General features: G+C 43.6%; 1 protein-coding gene across 1 annotated transcript in view; it reads right to left on the reverse strand.

Moving 5' to 3' along the window:
* The window catches only part of OPCML (opioid binding protein/cell adhesion molecule-like), a 1,158,639-nt gene that overhangs the window by 939,154 nt on the left and 200,147 nt on the right, over window positions 1-19,338 (reverse strand). The window lies entirely within an intron of this gene.

Here is a 19,338-nt window from a genome sequence, read left to right on the forward strand (position 1 = left end):
TATATTTTTTGAGACAGAGTCTCACTCTGTTGCCCAGGCTGGAGTACGGTGGCATGATCTTGGCTCACTGCAAGCTCCACTTCCCAAGTTCAAGCAATTCTCCTGCCTCAGCCTCCCAAGTAGCTGGGATTATAGGTGCCCGCCACCACGCCCAGCTAATTTTTTCATTTTTAGTAGAGATGGGGTTTCGCCATGTTGGCCAGGGTGGTCTTGAACTCCTGACCTCTGGTGATTCACCTGCCTTGGCCTCCCAAAGGGCTGGGATTACAGGCATGAGCCACTGTGCCAGGCCTTAAAGATTAATTGATATAATCAGAATAAAATGCATAGCACAATTCCTGGCATATGGTAATGCAATACTCAAAACCTCAGCTTTCATCATCATCATTAGACAAGCATACAGCAGCTACCTTGTGCTGGGCACTTGACTAAATATTCAGGACACAAAAGCAAGTAAGAAATGGTTCCTGTCCTTGACTATCTCACAATCTAAGAAATGCTTTCATTTGCACGATTAAGAGCGATAAACTTATTTAAATTTTCCTCCTTTGTTGTATGAGACAACTGAAATTCAAAGAAGTTAATAAAATTGTTTAAAAGTTGCACAGCTAATAGTGGGCAAAGTCATGATCATTACCAGTAAGGGTGACAAGGACGGCTGACACCAAGCATGCAGCGTAGGCTCCTGTCCCCAGCCATCCCCAGTCCTTTCTCCTCGGGAGGACTGTTGCCATTTCCACAGAGACTCCCCAGGGGGATCAGAGCCACCGTGGCTTAGTTACAGCCTTTGCTTCTAACTGGAGTTTTCTTATTTTCCTTCTCATTATTTCTGATTTTCAAGTACTAGTTTATGTCTTAAAACAAAACAAAAACAAAATACTCTCCTTTTTAAAAAGTATCACAATTGTTTCTAAATGTTTAGTTTATGCTATGGGTTTAGCCTTTTCTCTTAATCATCTACATTTGCATTTCATTGGCTTCTAAAGCTTTTTTTCTGGTATCTTTAAGACTTGTCAATTATATACTATTTTCTAACTCTTGACCTTTTACCTTTATTGTAACTCAATCTCAATTATTTCAAAATTCTACTTTATTTCTATTTGAAATTTGAGCATTTGTAAAGCATTAATCACATCTTATCCCTCTACCTTTCCATTATTGCACATAGGCCATCTTTCCTTTACTTGTTTTCTAAATTTTTCCTATATTTGATTTATGTTTGCAGTCCAGAAAGTTGGGCCTTGGTGGCTATTTTTTCATTAAAAAATTTTCCTTTTGCTTAGGATTGCCTTGGCTATTTGGGCTCCTTTATGGTTCCATATAAATTTTAAAATAATTTTTTCTAGTTTTTGTGAAGTGTCATTGGTAGTTTGATAGGAATAACATAGAATCTGTAAATTGCTTTGGAAAGTATAGTCATTTGAATGATAATGATTCTTTCTATCCATGAGCATGGGATGTTTTCCATCTGTGCCTTCTCTGATTTATTTGAGCAAGGTTTTGTAATTCTCATTGTAGAGACCTATCACCTCCCTAGTTAGCTGTATTTCTAGTTATTTCATTTTGTGTTTGTGGCAATTGTGAATGGGATTGCCTTTCTGATCTGGCTCTCAGTTTAGTTGTTGCTGGTGTATAGGAATGCTAGTCATTTTTGCACATTGATTTTGCATCCTGCAACTTTGCTGACATAGCTTATCAGCTGAAGGAGCTTCAGCTGGCTGTGGGGTTTTCTAGATAGAGAAGAATGTCATCTGGAACAGAAGTAGTTTGAGTTCCTCTCTACCTATTTGGATGTCCTTTATTTCTTTCTCTTGCCTGAATGATTTGGCTAGCACTTCCCATACTATGTTGAATAGAAGTGGTGAGAGAATAGAAGTGGTGAGGGAGGGCATCCTTTTCTTGTGCTGGTTTTCAAGGGGAATGCTTCCAGCTTTTGTCCATTCAGTATAATGTTGGCTGTGGGTTTGTCATACATGACTCTTATTATTTTGAGGTATTTTTTTAATACCTACTTTATTGAGAGTTTTTAACATAAAGTTAAAAACTTTGTGTTAACATAAATGGGAAAAAGCCTTTTCTACATCTGCTGAGATAATAATGTGGTTTTTGTCTTTAGTTCTGTTTATGCAATGAATCACATTTATTAATTTTCATATGTTGAACCAACCTTGCCTCCAGGGATGAAGCCTACTTGATCACGGTGGATTTGCATTTTAATGTGTTGCTGGATTTGGTTTGCAAGTATTTTGTTGAGAACAAAACTAAAGGAATCATGTTACCCAACTTCACACGATACTACAAAACTACAGTGACACAAACAGCATGCTACCGGTACAAAAACAGGCACATAGACCAAGGGAACAGAATAGAGAGCCCAGAAGTAAAGCAGCATATCTGCAACTATCTAATCTTTTATTATTAGTAGTAGTAGTAGTCGTCGTCGTAGTAGCAGTAGTAATACTATCTTGAGACAGAGTCTCGTTTTGTTACCCAGATTGGACTGCAATGGCATGATCTCAGCACACTGCAACCTCTGCCTCCCAGGTTCAAGTGATTCTTCTGCCTCAGCCTCTCAAGTAGTTGAGATTACAGGCACCCACCATCATGTCCAGCAAATTTTTGTAGTTTTAGTAGAGACGGTGTTTCGCCATGTTGCCCAGGCTGGTCTCAAACTCCTGACCTCAGGTGATCCACCCACCTCGGCCTCCCATAGTGCTGGGATTACAGGAATAACACAGCCATCTGATTTTAAACAAGGCTGACAAAAACAAGCAATGAGTAAAAGAAAACTCCCTATTCAATAAATGGTGCTAAGATAACTAGCTAGCCATATGCAGAAGATTGAAGCTGGACCCCTTCCTCACACCCTACACAAAAATCAACTCAAGATGAATTAAAGACTTACATGTAAACCCAAAACTATAAAAACTCTAGAAGATAACCTAGGAAATGCCATCCTAGACAGCAATGAGCAAAGATTTCATGATAAAGACACCAAAATCGATCACAACAAATGCAAAAATTGACAAGTGAGATCTAATTAAACTTAAGAGCTGCTGTGCAGCAAAAGAAACTATCAACAGAGTAAACAGACAACCTACAGAATGCGAGAAAATATTTGCAAACTATGCATCTGATAAAGGTCTAGTGTCCAGTCTCTATAAGGAACTTAAACAAATTTACAGAAGAAAACAAGCAACCCCATTGAAAAGTGGGCAAAGGACATGAACAGACACTTCTCAAAAGAAGACGTATATGCGTCCAACAAGCATATATTTTAAAAAAGCTCAATAACACTGATCATTAGAGAAATGTAAATCAAAGCCACAGTGAGATACCATCTCACACCAGTCAGAATGGCTATTATTAAAAAGTCAAAATATAACAGATGCTGATCAGGTTGTGGAGAAAAGGGAACCCTTATACATTGTTAGTGGGAATATAAATTAGTTCAACTATTGTGGAAAGCAGTCCAGTGGTTCCTTAAAGACTTAAAGCAGAACTACCATTAGACCCAGCAATCCCATTACTGGGTATATACCCAGAGGAACATAAAGCATTCTACCATAAAGACACATGCATGCACATATTCATTGCAGCACTCTTCAAATAGCAAAGACATGGATCAACCTAAATGCCCATCAATGACAGATATGGATAAAGAAAATGTGGCACATATGCACCATGGAATATTAAGCAACTATAAAAAGAGAACAAGATCATGAGTTTTGTAGGAACATGGATAAAACTGGAGGCTATCATCCTTAGCAAACGAACTCAGGAACAGAAAACCAAATACAGCATGTTCTCACTTTTAGTGAGAGCTAAATGATGAGAACTTATGAACAAAAAGAAGGAAACAGCAGACACTGGGGTCTGCTTGAGGGAGAGAGTGGGAGGAAGGAGAGGAGCAGAAAAGACAACTATTGGGTACTGAGCTTAATACCTGGGTGATGTAATAATATGTACAACAACCCCTATGACATGTGTTTATCTTTGTAACAAACCTTCACATGGACCCCCAAACCTAAAATAAAAGTTTTTATAAAGGAAAAAACACTTTAACCCATTGGGCTCTTTTCAGATGTTAGGGTCCAGAACAAGCAGACCAAGCCCTGCTCCCATAGAGTGTACCAGTGAGCGAGAGCCGAGAGCCCCATAATCAATGAACTTTAGTGAGGATTAACTTGCAGTCTTCTAGATCTCCATGGGAGATGGTTTGTAGAGGCTGTTGGCCAGTCTGGGGTGGCCTTTGGGTAGGGCATGAGAGGGGCAACAGGAATAAGCCCATTGGTGATGTGCTGTCTCTAATCTTACCTACTGGTGGGCTCCGTGGAAGCAGAGCTCAGTCTGTGGCTGGACCCTATATCTGAAACACATTAAATGGATGCATGTTTCCACTTGAACTGTTGACATGCTGGCTGGCTACTTCGCTGGGGGCTGTCCCATGCCTGTGTTTAGCCACAGCCCTGAACTTTGCTCTCTACATGTCATTAGCAACTCCCTTTCAGACATTGTGAAATGTCCCCTTGGCAACAAAATCACCTCTGGTTGAGAACCTCAACTTTAACCCTTACAACCATCTTTCATGATGGGCAAGGCTGCCATTGTTACTCTTCATTTCATAATAAAGGAAGTTCAGGCTGAAAGGCTGTGATTTCCCCAAAGCCACACAGAGTGGCAGGCAGAATGGTCCAGGTGACTAGATTTCCTAACTCCAAATACAGTTCTCATTTCAACACATGTCAGCACTTCATACCTGACAAGCAGCCAGGAGACTGTCTTCAGAACAAGACGAGGCAGACTTCGCTTTACAGTGTGTGCCCTGGACTGCGTCACCCTGGAGGCTGCACCCGCAAAGTCAGTGCCTCTGCTCATGAGGCTACTGCTGGTGTAGGCAGACTCAGTGGGCTATGATATTACATAGATTAAAGAAGGAGGCCGGGCACGGTAGCTCAAGCCTGTAATCCCAGCACTTTGGGAGGCCGAGATGGACAGATCACGAGGTCAGGAGATCGAGACCATCCTGGCTAACACAGTGAAACCCCGTCTCTACTAAAAATACAAAAAACTAGCCAGGCGAGGTGGCAGGCGCCTGTAGTCCCAGCTACTCAGGAGGCTGAGGCAGGAGAATGGCGTAAACCCGGGAGGCGGAGCTTGCAGTGAGCTGAGATCCGGCCACTGCACTCCAGTCCGGGCGACAGAGCGAGACTCCGCCTCAAAAAAAACAGAAGGCAAAGGGTCCTCAGTCTCCCCAAATTTGTTTTCAGTGATGGCCTCTGGATTAGAGGATAAGTTGACTTTCAATCAGAAAAACAGTTAATTCAACACTGGAATCGCCTTCTCCAAGTCTTTGACATCATCCTCACTCAGATTCCAAATCTCCTTAAGACAGAGTGTCTTGGACAATTAATTGGGTGAGAATGCAGCAAAACTGACCCAGCTGTGTGGATTAAGAGAGGAGGTGCAGGCTAATGGCAAGTGTAGCTCCCAAGAATCAAACCGATGACCTGTTGAGGTCCAAGCAGGAAGCTGGTTGTAGGAGTTGTTCAATGCAGGCTCAGGGTGTCCTATCAACCACAGAGAACAACAGTGATGGAAGTCCTGAAAGAAAGGAGTCTCCCTCTAGGGGCTCTGTTTGCAAGTAGCAGGATGCAGCCCCACGTCGAGTCCAGTTCCTGAAAGGAGGAACCAATAAAGCATGCCAGGATGTCTATCCCAGGATGAAACTAGAGGGCCAGGTTAGGAAATGGAATCAATATCATTAAAGAAGAGGACTTCAGAACAAAGGAGTGGGCTGTCTCATGGCCAAGGTACCCAATCAAAGTTACATAAAAAGTGAAGGCCACGTGATACAGAGCTCCACGCCGTGTGGGACAAGAACTGGTAATACTAATCCCTCCTGTCTCAGAGAAGCATTGGTCTTGGGATCTGGGGGGAGAATGAAGAAGATCCACTAGGTATGAGACTCAGAAGCCAGGAGCCAAACAGGTTTTAGGAAAACATTTTAGCCTCTTTGGGTCTCACAGAATTATAGATTCTCCTAAGGGTGGGGGGGGGGGAGACACACTCAAGTAGTAGGATCTAGTGGCTAAGAATTTGGAATCTAGGACCAGACAAATATAGGTTAAAGTTTGCACATTGAATAAGTGTATTGCCTTTGATATATAATGTCTCTAAGACTTTCAAGATGGAAGTCAATATAGAATCCCTTTTATAGGATTGAGAATTTTAAATGAGAAAATAAATAGAAATGTCCCAGTGCCTGAAATACAATAGAAATTCATTCAGCATTAGTTTAAAAGAAATCAATTTCCCCAGCCTCAACTTAGCATTTCACTTGGAGTGAGAGGAACAAAAAGGATGGGCAGGTTGCTGTTGCTATCAGAGGTTCTACTTTTAGTGAATGTCCTTGCTCTTAGCATCTCCCTTTCCTTACTTCCTTACACCCCCATTTGTTATTAAAAGAATGAGGACTTCTTCCTCCCCATTTTTGTGATGCCCAAGGATTTTCTACACATGGAAATATTTAACATTCTTCAGAAACTCAAGGGCAGGCTTCAAGTTAGCACAGCTATACCTGGATTCTGATCTGGAGACAAATTGCTACTTCATTATAGAACCAGTGAGAAGCATCCAATTTTGAAGGCTGTTAAATTTGCAAGGGCAACAGAGAACCAAATGAATATAAAATACAGAATAGCCTCACACAGGCACAGCATCTTATCTTAGAGTCAAAAGAGAAGCACGCAACCCCTCACGCCCTGGAAAGACATTTTATGACAGTAAAAATAGTTGGGGTAAGTCTATGCTATCTAAATATGATAAGCAAGGCATGAAATGTCAGTAACTTTGTTTTGTTTCTTTTCCCGAGGCAAGAGATGCCAAGCAGTCAGCCACCATTTTGAGAGCAGCTCTGAACACCTGTCACCTGTGCAGACCTCTCTGTAAAGCTTAGAGACACAAAGACTCCCTTAGTCTCTAAATACTGGCCCACTCACCTACAGCGCTGCTATTGATCAATATGCAGTCAACAGATGTCTGGTCTCACAGCCAGGAGGAACAATCGCCCAGTTGCCTGGGGAACCACGGACTTACACGGAAATCTCGCAGGATCCGCTGCAGGGCCAGTGACAACAGAGACTGCAAGTTCAGGTGCCCTCAGCTCATGCCCCTTTTTGTGGATTTCTGAGCTATCTGGGGAAGTCAGCGACCACTTTAGTGCCTTTACCTGCTACTGTGGGAAGAAGCCTTACATATTGTACAGTCAGTTGACTTCTGAGGAAGAGACTCCTCCTATCTACCAATTCTCACTCCTTACCTCGCCAGGGCACTTTTACAGCAGACTTCATCAAAACTTCCATGTGAAAATGGCCTCCAAATGGAACTCAAAGGAAGGATACCTGGGCTAGGTTTCAACTCAGGGTGAAATCTGGTGCACAGAAACCCTTAAAATTGCTTTAGAATTTTGCAAACATTGAGCTTAAATAAAAAGGAGAGGATGTTGCAGCAGTACAAGACGATATGAATAGTACAGCTGAATTCTGAAGCTGGGGGCTCAAACACTGATTCCCACCACTCATTTCCAAGCAGTTTCTGTCTCCTGCTTGGGAGGGCTTTCAGCTCCTGGGCCCAGCCCTGCTACCTGTGGAAGCCACAGGGCCGCCCTGTGTCGGGCACAACAAGAAACCCTGTGGCTCACCAAGCCTCTGACTCATCCGTTATGGGGGAAGGGGGCTTTGCTGCATTCTCCCTTTTCCATCCGCTTAGCTCCTGTTTCTACAGATTCAAAAGATGACTGCCAGAGGAAAAGGAGTTTGTTTTCTTCCATTGAATGCAATTGTTTCAATGACAGCCTGTGAGTGCTGCAATCTTGCAGGCCTCAGACACTTAATTCATCTCAGAGGTGATATCGAAAACAGCACAGCAGGCACTTACCCGCCACTGGCTCTCTTGCTACAAAAGCAAGCCCCCGTTTCATCATCCTGGGCCCTGGTGACTGACCCAGGTGGGCAGTGCCATGTCGACTGGGGCGGGGGGTGGGGGATGTGCCACAGCTGTCGGGGATACCATGCTGCAGACGAAAGGGAATTAAGGTGGAGGGGGTGTGCTGGCCAGTTCTGAGGTTCTGCTGCCTCATTCCTGAGCTTTAGCTTTGCCCTCCTCTCCTATAAAGAGGGCTAACAGCGAAACTGCCCACCACTGACCTTTCCAGCCGGCCAATGTGCTGCAGACTATTCTGCACTGGACTTACAGCAAAAAGGCTCAGAAGGCGACATTTGCCACTCCGTTAGGGCTGAAGTCTCTAGGGAGGGTTGAAACAATGGAAAGAAAGTTCAAAAAGGTGCCTCATTCTAGCCTGCCAAAGGGAAAATTGGAATTTCCCCAACCATCCCTATAATCCTTGGTTTGATAGAAATAGCTCTGGAAAGGAGTGTTCCTGCTAGGGAAAAGCTTTGCCCATGCACCAGCAACCGGCCTGGCCAGCAGCGTGAGGAATCCTGTGTGTCCTCCACATGTGAGACTTAAAACTGGAAAGAGATGTTCAAAGAGCTGGCTTTTCTCAAGAGAGGGGTTGTTAATTTCTTTCTCAAATAAATCTGAGATTCTCCCCATCATCCCTGTCCCTGTTGTCCCTGCCCAGGTGCAAGGCCTGAGTGTGTCCTGCTGACAGTGCTCCTACTGTCTCTCACCTGGTGAGACCCACCTGTCACACCAGCATCAGGATACATTTCAAAATACAACTTTCATCTCCTCCTCCTCCATTAAGCTATTAATACAACTCTACTCGATCATCTGTGATGTCCTTCCATCCTTATAAGCAAAATATGATTTTATTATTAATAAAAATGACTGTCGAGTGCTTTAATATATGCCAGGCATTTCATTATAACTTTGCATTGTATTAATTTACACAATTCCCATAACAGCCTTCTGAATTAGGTATTATTACCTTCTCCAACTGAAAGATGAAAAAGCCTGAGACTCAGAGGTTATGGAATTTGCCAAGGTCACGCAGCTAGTAAGTGTGAGAGCCATGATTTGAAACCGGGGTTTGTTCTCATAGCCCATGCTCTTAGCCACTCACCTCTCCACCTGGCAGGGAGGGCCGCCCACTAGTTCCCCCAGACACTCAGCCTTTTCACCATAGCTTCCTCTGAGCGGAGGAAGGGCTTTCATTCCACCCAGGCCAGCCTCTTCACGGTCTGGTAAAACAAACGATGCTCAGATGTACCCTTTCTTCCATCTGGCCTGCTCTGCCTTCCCCTTCTTTGAATCTTAGCCATTCCTCAAAAGCTAGCTGAAGTCCAGCCTGCTCTGCAACAGCCTCTAAAGGACCAAGCCTACCCTCATCTCCTGGACCTCGTGGCACATAATCATGCACCACTGTGCGCTGGGCTCCTGTTGTTCTAGGCCCACGCCCTACCTTGCTTTGAAAGACTATGAGTCATTGCAGAGAGACAAAAGTGTAATTTTATTTTGTATCCCCTGTACAATCCTGCCAATACTCAGAACATAACAAAAGCCCAATTGAATTAGATCAGCATAGTACATGGCTCCTGAGAACACTGCAATCCCCAAGTCTCACAAAAATCCTGTAAAAGAAAATGAACAAGTCAGCCATAGCCTCCTGTGCCTTTACTGCCACACCACACTGACTCCAACCAGGCATCTCTGCTTCCCAGAATCTTTGGTGCCCCGTTTGTATCTAGAAAAAAAAAAAAATGTTTCCTTTTCTAACTCTGAAGAATACGCAGGTGTGCCACTAAATGCTGCCTTTGTCTATGTGGCAGTGAGAACTGTGAACTGCAGTAGGACATCACCTCTGACCCTCCCGCCCCTGGGCCTTGTCTGAAGGCACTGGCCTCTGAGTGTACAAGAAATAGAACCTTGGACGGAACTTCCAGGCTCCAAAAGTGTCCTTGGACTCTCTGGGTCATCCGGCAGTATGCAGGGGAATGCTGACCAGTTGTGATTAGAAATGCACTTCCCAGTTTCAACACCAGCCTACCCCTCTCAGAGTAGCTGAGGAATCGATGGCAAAGTGGTAGGCTCACGAGACTGGTCCGCCTTGAATGCATCTACAGTCTTTCAAGCCTGTACATTCCCCAACCTCCTCTTTTTATTAGCAGCTGATCCCTACATAACTATTCTAGCCCACAAATTAACAGTGTGTGTATAAAAGCTTTATATTTCCCTCTACCTCTTCTTTATATTAATATCTGATCTCTATATAACTACTCTAGCCCACAAATTAAGACTCTCTCTCTTTCTCTCTCTCTGTGTGTGTGTGTGTGTGTAAAAGCTTTTACATTTCCCTCTACCTCCTCTTTTTATTAATAGCTGATCTCTGTATAACTACTTTAGCCCGTGAATTAAGAATGTGTGTGTGTGTGTTACAGAGGGAGAGGCTTAAGTTACATATAAGAAAATATATAAGTCCTAAGCACCTGTTTCTGTGATGAAGGGGGAAAATAATGAAACTAAAGGCCATTGTAACTGCTGCTCCCTCTATCAAGAACAGTCTTCTCTGCAAGGGCCCCAGAGCCGCTATTCTCCTTCCTGCATGTCTCTGTTGAATACCAGTGCTAAAAAGATGTGACCCTGACACTTGCTGCAAATTAGCACTCCCATCACTGCCTATCCCCCTTCTTCACTTTGTCTTCACAGCACAGATACCTGACACTATGTGTGTTTTATTTACTCATAGCTCTGCTCTCATGCACACACCTAGCTGCAAGCTTCTTGTGGGATTCTGTCAATTCCATTCATTTCTGAATCCCCCGTACCTAGAACCCTGCTTGCCTGTACATCACGGTTGCTCAATAAATAATCAACCAAAAAATTTTAAGCATACGGGTGAATTCTAACAAACAAACAAATGAAAAAAGGTCTTGATCTAATTCCAATTCAATATTAGCGAACTCTGGAACTTCAAAATAGGACTTAATTTCTGTGGGTCTCAGCCTTCTCATGTGTCAAATGAGGTGCCTTGACTAGATAGGCAACTTATTCCTGGACATTTCTAAGTTTCCTTGAGTCTCCTTGCCATGAACAAGTGATGCAGGAGCTCCTACCCTTTGACTGACTTTCAGGTAGGTGCCCTTGGGTGACGCTGTTTTCTCTCCACCCATGAAGTCAAGGTGAAAACACAACGCTCAGCTGAATACCCTACAGGAAGATTTGCTCGGGTGCATGCTTGTAGGCAATCCCAAAACGTTTCCTTTTGTTTTGCAGGAGGAAGAGAAATCAGTCTCCCTTAAAATGCTTTTGCAGCTGTTGGCCTGGCACAGGGGCTCATGCCTGTAATCCTAGCACTTTGGGAGGCCGAGGCAAGTGGATCACTTGGGGTCAGGAGTTCGAGACCACCCCGGCCAACCTGGCGAAACCCCATCTCTACTAAAAATAAAAAAAATTAGCCAGGCATGGTAGCATGCACCTGTAATCCCAGCTACTAGGGAGGCTGAGGCATGGGAATAGCTTGAACGTGGGAGGCAGAGGTTGCAGTGAGCTGAGATTGTGCCATTGCACTCCAGCCTGGGCAACAGAGCAAGACTCTGTCTCAAAAAAAAAAAAAAAAAATGCCTTAGCAGCATTACTCCTATGAATAGGAACCAGGAATTAATAACATCAAGCCTGAAGGAACAGCGCTCTTTCTTGAGTCCCACAGAGGAGGACTCGACAGAAGTTGTCTGAACTCTGTTTAGGGAGAAAGCAAAACGTGTTTCTAGGGGAGGCAGGAAGACAGCTTTGAGGCTTCCGTGTGATGTCTCCTGGCTAGGCATTAGCTTCCTCAGGCATCAGAACTAATCATGGCAGTTTTGCAGTACTCCTTTCAACCATCCCTAGAGGCCTCCGTCTTTCAGAGACCCCCAGGGGGAAGAGGAGAACTAACGCACCAGAAATAGCTGTGCTTTTGACGTAAAGCACACTAGCAAACAGGGCTAAGATGGATCACACGGCCAAGCATCACCATCACTCCATGAGCACAGGAGACGCCGCGCCCTGCACTCATGGTTATGCAACGCAACAACTTGATAGAGTGCTGCTGTCGCTGTACTAGAAATTGAAGGCGATCCGCTCCTACTTGTACATAAAGCAGGGAAAATCACTTTCAACTCATGGAGAGGCTTCAACAGCAGAAAGATTGATCAAGCCGATGAGGAGCAAATCTCCTTGCCGCCTACTGATGCCAGACACATAAACAAGACAGGCTGCAAGTCATTCCTCCGGAGGGACCGGTGTGGAGGCTAGGTGGACTATGTGTGACTAGCGAAGCGTGTGAAGAGGGAGGGCGAAGAGCGGCAGTCTACAGGCAGCGGACCGCTCCAGTCTCCTGCCCTGTGTTTGCAAAAACAGAAGACTCAGGTGGAGTCTCTGCAGTTGGCTGGCCCAGGCTCAGGACAATGCTGGCTTCCGAGAAAGCCATTTGGGACGTGGAGCGAGAACCTGGAGCTGAAATTTGGTCTGGAGTAGGCTCTGATGCTATCGTAGTTCTTCATGGAGACTTTGCTGAGAATTACTCATTTTGGAGACTCATGAGGAAGAAGTGATAGATTTATTTTCTTTGGAAACAGGGTCTTGCTTTAACACCCAGGCTGGAGTGCAGTGGTGCAACCATAGCTCACTGCAACCTTTGAACACTTCCCTACATTTTTAAAATTTTTGTAGAGATGGAGTTTCACCCAGGTGGGCCCTGACCTCCTAGCCTCAAATGATCCTCCCAGCTGGGCCTCCCAAATCACTGGGATTACAGGCATGAGCCCCTGTGGCCCACCATGATGGATTTCTGAAAGCCACCATTACAGGAGAGTAACAAAGTCCAAGAGTTCTCCAGCCAGGCTCAGGGTGGTCTTAAGAGAGAGGAGAGGCATGCTTATGGTGTAGTCGCCTGCCCCGTTCACTCTGCAGCTCGAGGGTTTTTGCTATTGTCCATCCTCACAGGACCTACGTCACCCTTTAACTATGGGGCTGACACTTGTCATCTTTCCACCTACCCACGTCACGCCCAAATCTCCCTCATTACATAAAAAATTAATTTTGTTAATTAAAGCAATGGAAATCAATTAACCTTATCAGGCAACATGGCCTACTGCAACAGAGCCAAGCCTTATATTGCAATTTCCTTCTGCCCGAGATCAGAGATAGAACCACACAATTTGACTCTCAGAGGCGGGTTTTCCACCCTGGGAGTGAGAGGGAAATTCTTTTCCCTAGGGTTAGAGAAGGTTCTCAACTCTTCACAACCAGGTTATTTACTGCAACACAATGAGCATTAGAATTACATTTCACCAACATCTGAAGATTCCATTAATTTCTTTTCAGCTGTCTACCTGGCATTGTAATGGATTTAATACCAATCACAGATACTTAAAATAAAATTCAATCACTTTACAAATGGAAAAAAGGAGGCCTGACACAGTGTGGCTAGTGGGCTTCTCCCTTCTCTTCTCCTAGACCACATCTTCCCAGAGTAGCTTAAAATTTTATCCCTTTTATAAATATCTCTGGACAATTTAAACAGTCATTATTTTACTTTAAAAAAGTGCTATAAATGAAAAGGCTGAAGTCTCCTCAGCAAAGTCCCTGCAGTTTTCTCAGTTTATTCTGAACTAATTGCCAGAGCAGCCTGTGATGAAATCCCTAATAGCCTTTATGATGAAAGATTAAACCCTGCGAGGAAACACACTGATAAGGTGTGCTGCAGACTCTCCGCTCCCACCCACTTATGTGGTGTAGGGTGAGTACCCTCTCCATTGGTCAGAATCCATCGGGCAATCAGCGTTCCCTCCCTAACTTCCAGTTTAGTCACACTCACACAATAGCAGCCCTCACTCCCGCTAGAATAAGGGACATGATCTGGCCGTCCCAGGTGATAATTCTCCAGCTGAGTTACTGTTGAATAAATGAACCTACTGACAATCTCTCTGAGCTTAGCCCCAAGAGCCAATTCTGTCTTTGAGAAAAGGACACGTTACCTACTGCTGTAGTCCTGGCACAGCTTCTCCCCTTAACCTACTCTTGTCTACCTAATGTCCAGAATTACGTTTCTTTGATACACTGAACATTTTACCCCACTGCCCCTCTCCCAACCAAATTGAACAAATCCTGTTGCATTCTGACATTCACGACACTCCTTCCCTTCCATCTCACAGCATCGCACCCTTGCTTCCCCCGTGACTTACAAACTGCTGCTCACTCTTCTTCCTTCACATGTGGTATGCTGGCCATGGGTCCTGCACCAAAAGCAACTCAAGAAGCCCCACCTCCTACTTCTCTCTTTTTTGAGACCCCCACCTCTTCTACATCTTTCTGTATCTAAATGTGACACTCTGCATTTCAAAAATTACAGAAAAATAGGAGTTTGCTTGTCATTTTCTCTAATGAAAGTATGGAAGAGAAGACCTAGCTAAAAGGAAAACCATCAAATGATGCCAACTCCATCATGCAACCCCTGCCTCAGCACCTGGAGACGTGATGTGTATTCTCTTTGGCTGAGAATAATGTACCTTCCCGGGAATTGGGACATCTCTTAGGAGCTTGCAAACAGACACAGGTAACAAGTAAGGAGGGCTTGCTAGCCACATCCCATGTGGAGATTCCCTCAAATACATCAGTGATTACAGTCTTACGCTCTTCTTTACCATCACCGTCTGCATGACTTCCATTACCTCTCTTTAAAATCAATCCCGACCATCACATTGATCTGAAATCATATACATCAGCCCCCCTATATCAAACACAAAGGCCTAAAGTAACACTGTCATTCCTGGAAACAGCAAAATACCAAGCAGCACTGCCATCGCATCAAAGCCAGGTCTGTTTTAAAGAATTCAGGATTTCTTGATACAAAAAAAATCTCAGGATAGGAAGAGATCTATAGGCAAGTATTCCCACTAGGTGTTCAAAGCGTAGAAACAAAAATTGCTTTAAAAATGTGGCAGAGGCAGCAGCCAAATGCATTTGGAAAAACCTGGATTATGCTAAATTAAATGAATTTACTTACTGCTTTTTAATATGAATCATGCATTTCTAGGAATAAACACAGTGTGTTTATTTCCCAAATATATTTATCTTGCCACCCATCCTTTGTACTGAATAATCTTACGGCAGTAATGTTCCATGAAACACACTGCACTAGAATCATCTGGCCTAGTCTTTCATTAAATGCTAGATTCCTGTTCACAACATCACACTTGGGCTTCCCCTTGTTTGTCTTCACTGTCAGAGAACGTATTGCTTGTGCCATTTTCCTACCACAGTGTTCTTTTTCTGCACTAAACCAAGATGTGCTGCTTTGTAACTTCCTTCTGGTACTTTTGGATTTGACTAGGGCCATCAAGAGCAAACCTGATTGATCTTCAGATCCGTGAAGAAAGCGCTCTTATGGTTCTTCCAGTGGTATCCTCTAGGCTCAGGCCCACCCAGCCCTTCATTAACTGTTCTGATGACATTTCACATTGTAACATCAGCATGGTCCTTTCTGTCTGATACACTTCAGTTCTCAATGTTCCTCTTAAGGTGTGGTGGCTACAATGAACACGGGCACTCTAGATTTGGTCTAATCAATAGAACCTAAAGTAGGACTATTACTTTCTTAGCTCTGGTAGCTAATACACCAATCAGAAGCCAGCAGATTTTACTAGAATAACCTAGAATGTTATATGCATTAAAGTAGTTCTTCATCAAAGTTGAGGTTGTTTAGGTTTATCCAGAATGATGAGATTTTCTTATTTCTATGAGGATGATGACCTTAGTGTTGAGATCCCGATAATTTGGCATAGACCCTCAATGAGAATTAGACTATGATTTAAATCCCCTTCCCCATAATGGACTTTAGTTGTCAACATTATCATTGTCCTGGGCAAGAGGTTGGAGTCCCTAATGGGAGTTAGCGAGTCTGGCTCAGATTCAATCCTCCTTCACCCCCAGGCGGTGCAGCATCCCTGAATGCCAAGCAGGATGCTCAAGAGTCAGCCAAATCCCTGCTGTCAAATAAGCTTCAGCATGTGAGAGGCAATTCCTGTTATTTTGCTAGGTAATTTTTGCTTTCAAAAGCAGAAGAGAGAACAGAGGCCAATATCGAGAGATGTGAATGGTACTAGGGGACTACAGAAGAATAGAAATGCAAATGCAAATTTTGAAATGCACCCTACTGAATAGTTCACTGAAAATATGAAGGCATATAGTAGGTAATGCAGTCACCAGGTGTCTGGTCTCTGCAGGACCACATCAGCTTTTAGAATAGCCAGCATGGATTAGACAGGCACTTGAAGCATGTTCATTTTCAAGTAGGCTTTAAAGAAAATTCAAGACAAAATGGTGGCAGTGAAAAGAATGTGGAATTAGCCATCAGAAAACCTGGGTTCCAAGCCTAGTTTTACCACTCATTTGTTCGATTAATTCATTTAACCTCTCTGAAAATTCATCTATATAATCAAACTTCTGGACTAGATGTTAGCTATGGGTGTGTGTGTGTGTGTGTATTTTCCTTTGTTTTGTTGTTTCTGAGTTTTGTGTTGTTTTGTTTTGATCTGATGCAGATCTTCTACAGTTCATTGTAATATTCCCTACTGAAGACTGACTTTCCTGACTTCTGATAGCCTTCAAAAAGGACAGCTTCACATTATCTTAAAAAGGTAATGAATGGTATGCACAGCGTTTGAAGTTGAGGGAGAGGATAAACAATTAAATCCTTGCATTATGTTAAGCACAAAGTTGCATTTTTATTTACTTTTTTGTTGGTGGTGCCAAAGAATGTATTGCTTATACCATTTTTCATTTGCTCTTCAAAACTTAGCCATAGATTTGTGCCTTTGCTTCAGTTTTAAGCATCTTGTAAAGCATGTGTGGCCTGAGAGTGGCCTGTTGCTGCTATACCTCTCCAAGGTGTCTTCACGATGGCTCTCCCTGGGAGCAGCCAGCACACTTGCCGTAGTCCTCCTGGGAGCTGCAACTGGTTTGCCCTGACATACAAGAATTATAAAGATGGCCTTTTGGAGATTTTTAACACTGATGGCATTTCCTTAGCCATACCACAGAAAGATTGCAAGCCAGTAAGACTTCAAATTAAAATTATGTTCATTGGAAACCAACAGTAGGCTTGGAACAAAAGCAACAAAACCATTTGAAAGCACTCAAAGGGTCTTGGGAAAGTGTTTTTTTTTTCCTGTATCCAATATGGAATTTACTATCCACTGAGACAGGACAGAGTTTATAGATTTAGGCTGGCCTCTGAAATTAAGACTAAAGATGAAAACCAGGTGCTTCGAGAAGATGAAGATCCTCTCTGTAACTGGGCACAGCAGCCTGCTATTAATGCAATTTATAAATAAGCAGAGGAATTTTCTTGACTTGGAAAGGAAAGCTTCTGCTGGCCAAACTCTCCTTCGCCTGATGGAGCTAGAGTTGTGCATCATTCTCTTCAGCAATAAATATACTGTGGGGTGAGATCAAGGATGAGACAAGAATGATCCTGAAGTTGCCTGAATTTTATAATCCCAGTACATGCAGACACCCATAAAAGATGACAGTGAGCTGAGAGGAAAGGGAGAAAGAGGGGAACCCTGAACAATAGTGTGAAGGATAGGACAATCCATATCAAAAGCCAGATACATAAAGCTTGATGATATACCAAAAAATGCTACCCTATTCCGTCTGACCCATCAGCCAGTTGAATATGCATTCTATTAATCACTTGAAAAAAGCTGTTCTTTCTCTGGGAGAGAGAAAGGGCTCAGGGCAGGAAAAGCAATAGAATTTGTCTTCTCTGATTACTCACTGTGACTAAAGTCTCTGTTATGAAATGTGTGTGCTCAATGACCATTCACTAAATGTTCCATGATTGTGATGAATAAGATCCACTGCAAACGGGAGCCATTGATTCACCAGAGCCCAGATGCCAATTGAATCTCATCTAGCGTATCTCAGCTGTGAGCTGCTTGCGGGCAAGGACTGTGCCTAATTCGTCTTTGAATCCCCCTAGCACCTAATGCAATGTCATGCATCGAGCAGGTGCTGGGTAAATGTTTGATAGGGGAGATTGCTTTCCTAAATGAAGGGAGATGTTTGGTAACATAATCCACGAAGTAACCATAGGCAGACATTTAGAAAGGCTTACTCGGGTGCTGCTTCATCTGCAAGAGAGGAGCATACAGCCCCAGCCTCCCTCACTGATGCTGCTGAGAGAAGCCACTCACAAACAGAGGAGCAGGTAACTTCTGAAAGGATGGGGAACTTCGGCACAAAGCTCTGAGACTTCATGGCTTGCTGCAGCATTTAATAGGAATAACACTTTGTAGCAAATGCTGTGCTAGAAGGTGATCTATGTGTGCATCTAGATAAAGAAATCACACATTCATTTCAGTTAGTGTAAAGGCCGTGATACAAGAGAATGATAAGTCAAACCATGTCGAGATGAGGTAGACCATGTGGGACAGACTTCATCAATATTTATACTGTAATTATGAAGCCCCTACCATGAGCTGTATGTAAAGATCAGGAAGACTTGGCCTTGACGTTTAAGGAATTTGCAGTCCGCTGGGAGAGGACCCTCACCACAGCTGAGACACAGGGGAGCAGAAGGATTCAGCGTGTGGGCCTGGGTGTGATCTAAGCTGTGTGCCATGGCGTGTGGGGGCTTCATCATGGGACCTGACTTCCCTGACTCCCTTTCTAGCACCTAAAATAGCCTTAATTGTATCTACTTCGCACTGGCTGTCTGTGGAGCCTTTAAGCAGTGCATGAGCATGGCAACCACTCAGTAACTCTGAGCTGTTATTTTTATGAGAGGATAACAGAAGGTCAAGACCGAGGGCGCTCCCTGAGCCACACTTGGCTAAATATTTCACAGTTCCCTCTTGAATATGGATTGGAGATGAAGACCATTCTCTCTGTACATTGTGCTATAAATATATGATCTATGCTTTTATAGACTAGCAACGCACAGTTTTGAGGGAGATGTTTAACTTTTTAAGTGCTAGTTGCTTAGGTAGCCTTGTGCTCACTCTCACTTCTTAGTTTAATTCCTCAGGTACTGTTGTGGGACGTACCTGAACCAGGCAGTTCCATTTTAAAAACTGTAAATGGTATTGAGAAGTTTAGGTGCGCAGAAATCATCACCGGCTGGACTCAGCCAGGTCTATCCTGCATGGTGATACCCTATACTTCAAGTGGAGAGTGGGATCCAAGAAACATCAGGAATCCCTTCTTCTTCAGGGATATTGACCCATATCTCCATCATTTTTATAAAATCTATTTAAGACACCAGAGCAACCACGAACACAGTGGCTTTCTTTCCTATAGACTTTGTTCAGTCTGTGGCCACATTCCCCACGG

The sequence above is a fragment of the Colobus angolensis genome, unplaced genomic scaffold (assembly GCF_000951035.1).
Source record: "Colobus angolensis palliatus isolate OR3802 unplaced genomic scaffold, Cang.pa_1.0 Scaffold137, whole genome shotgun sequence".
NCBI lineage: Eukaryota > Metazoa > Chordata > Mammalia > Primates > Cercopithecidae > Colobus > Colobus angolensis.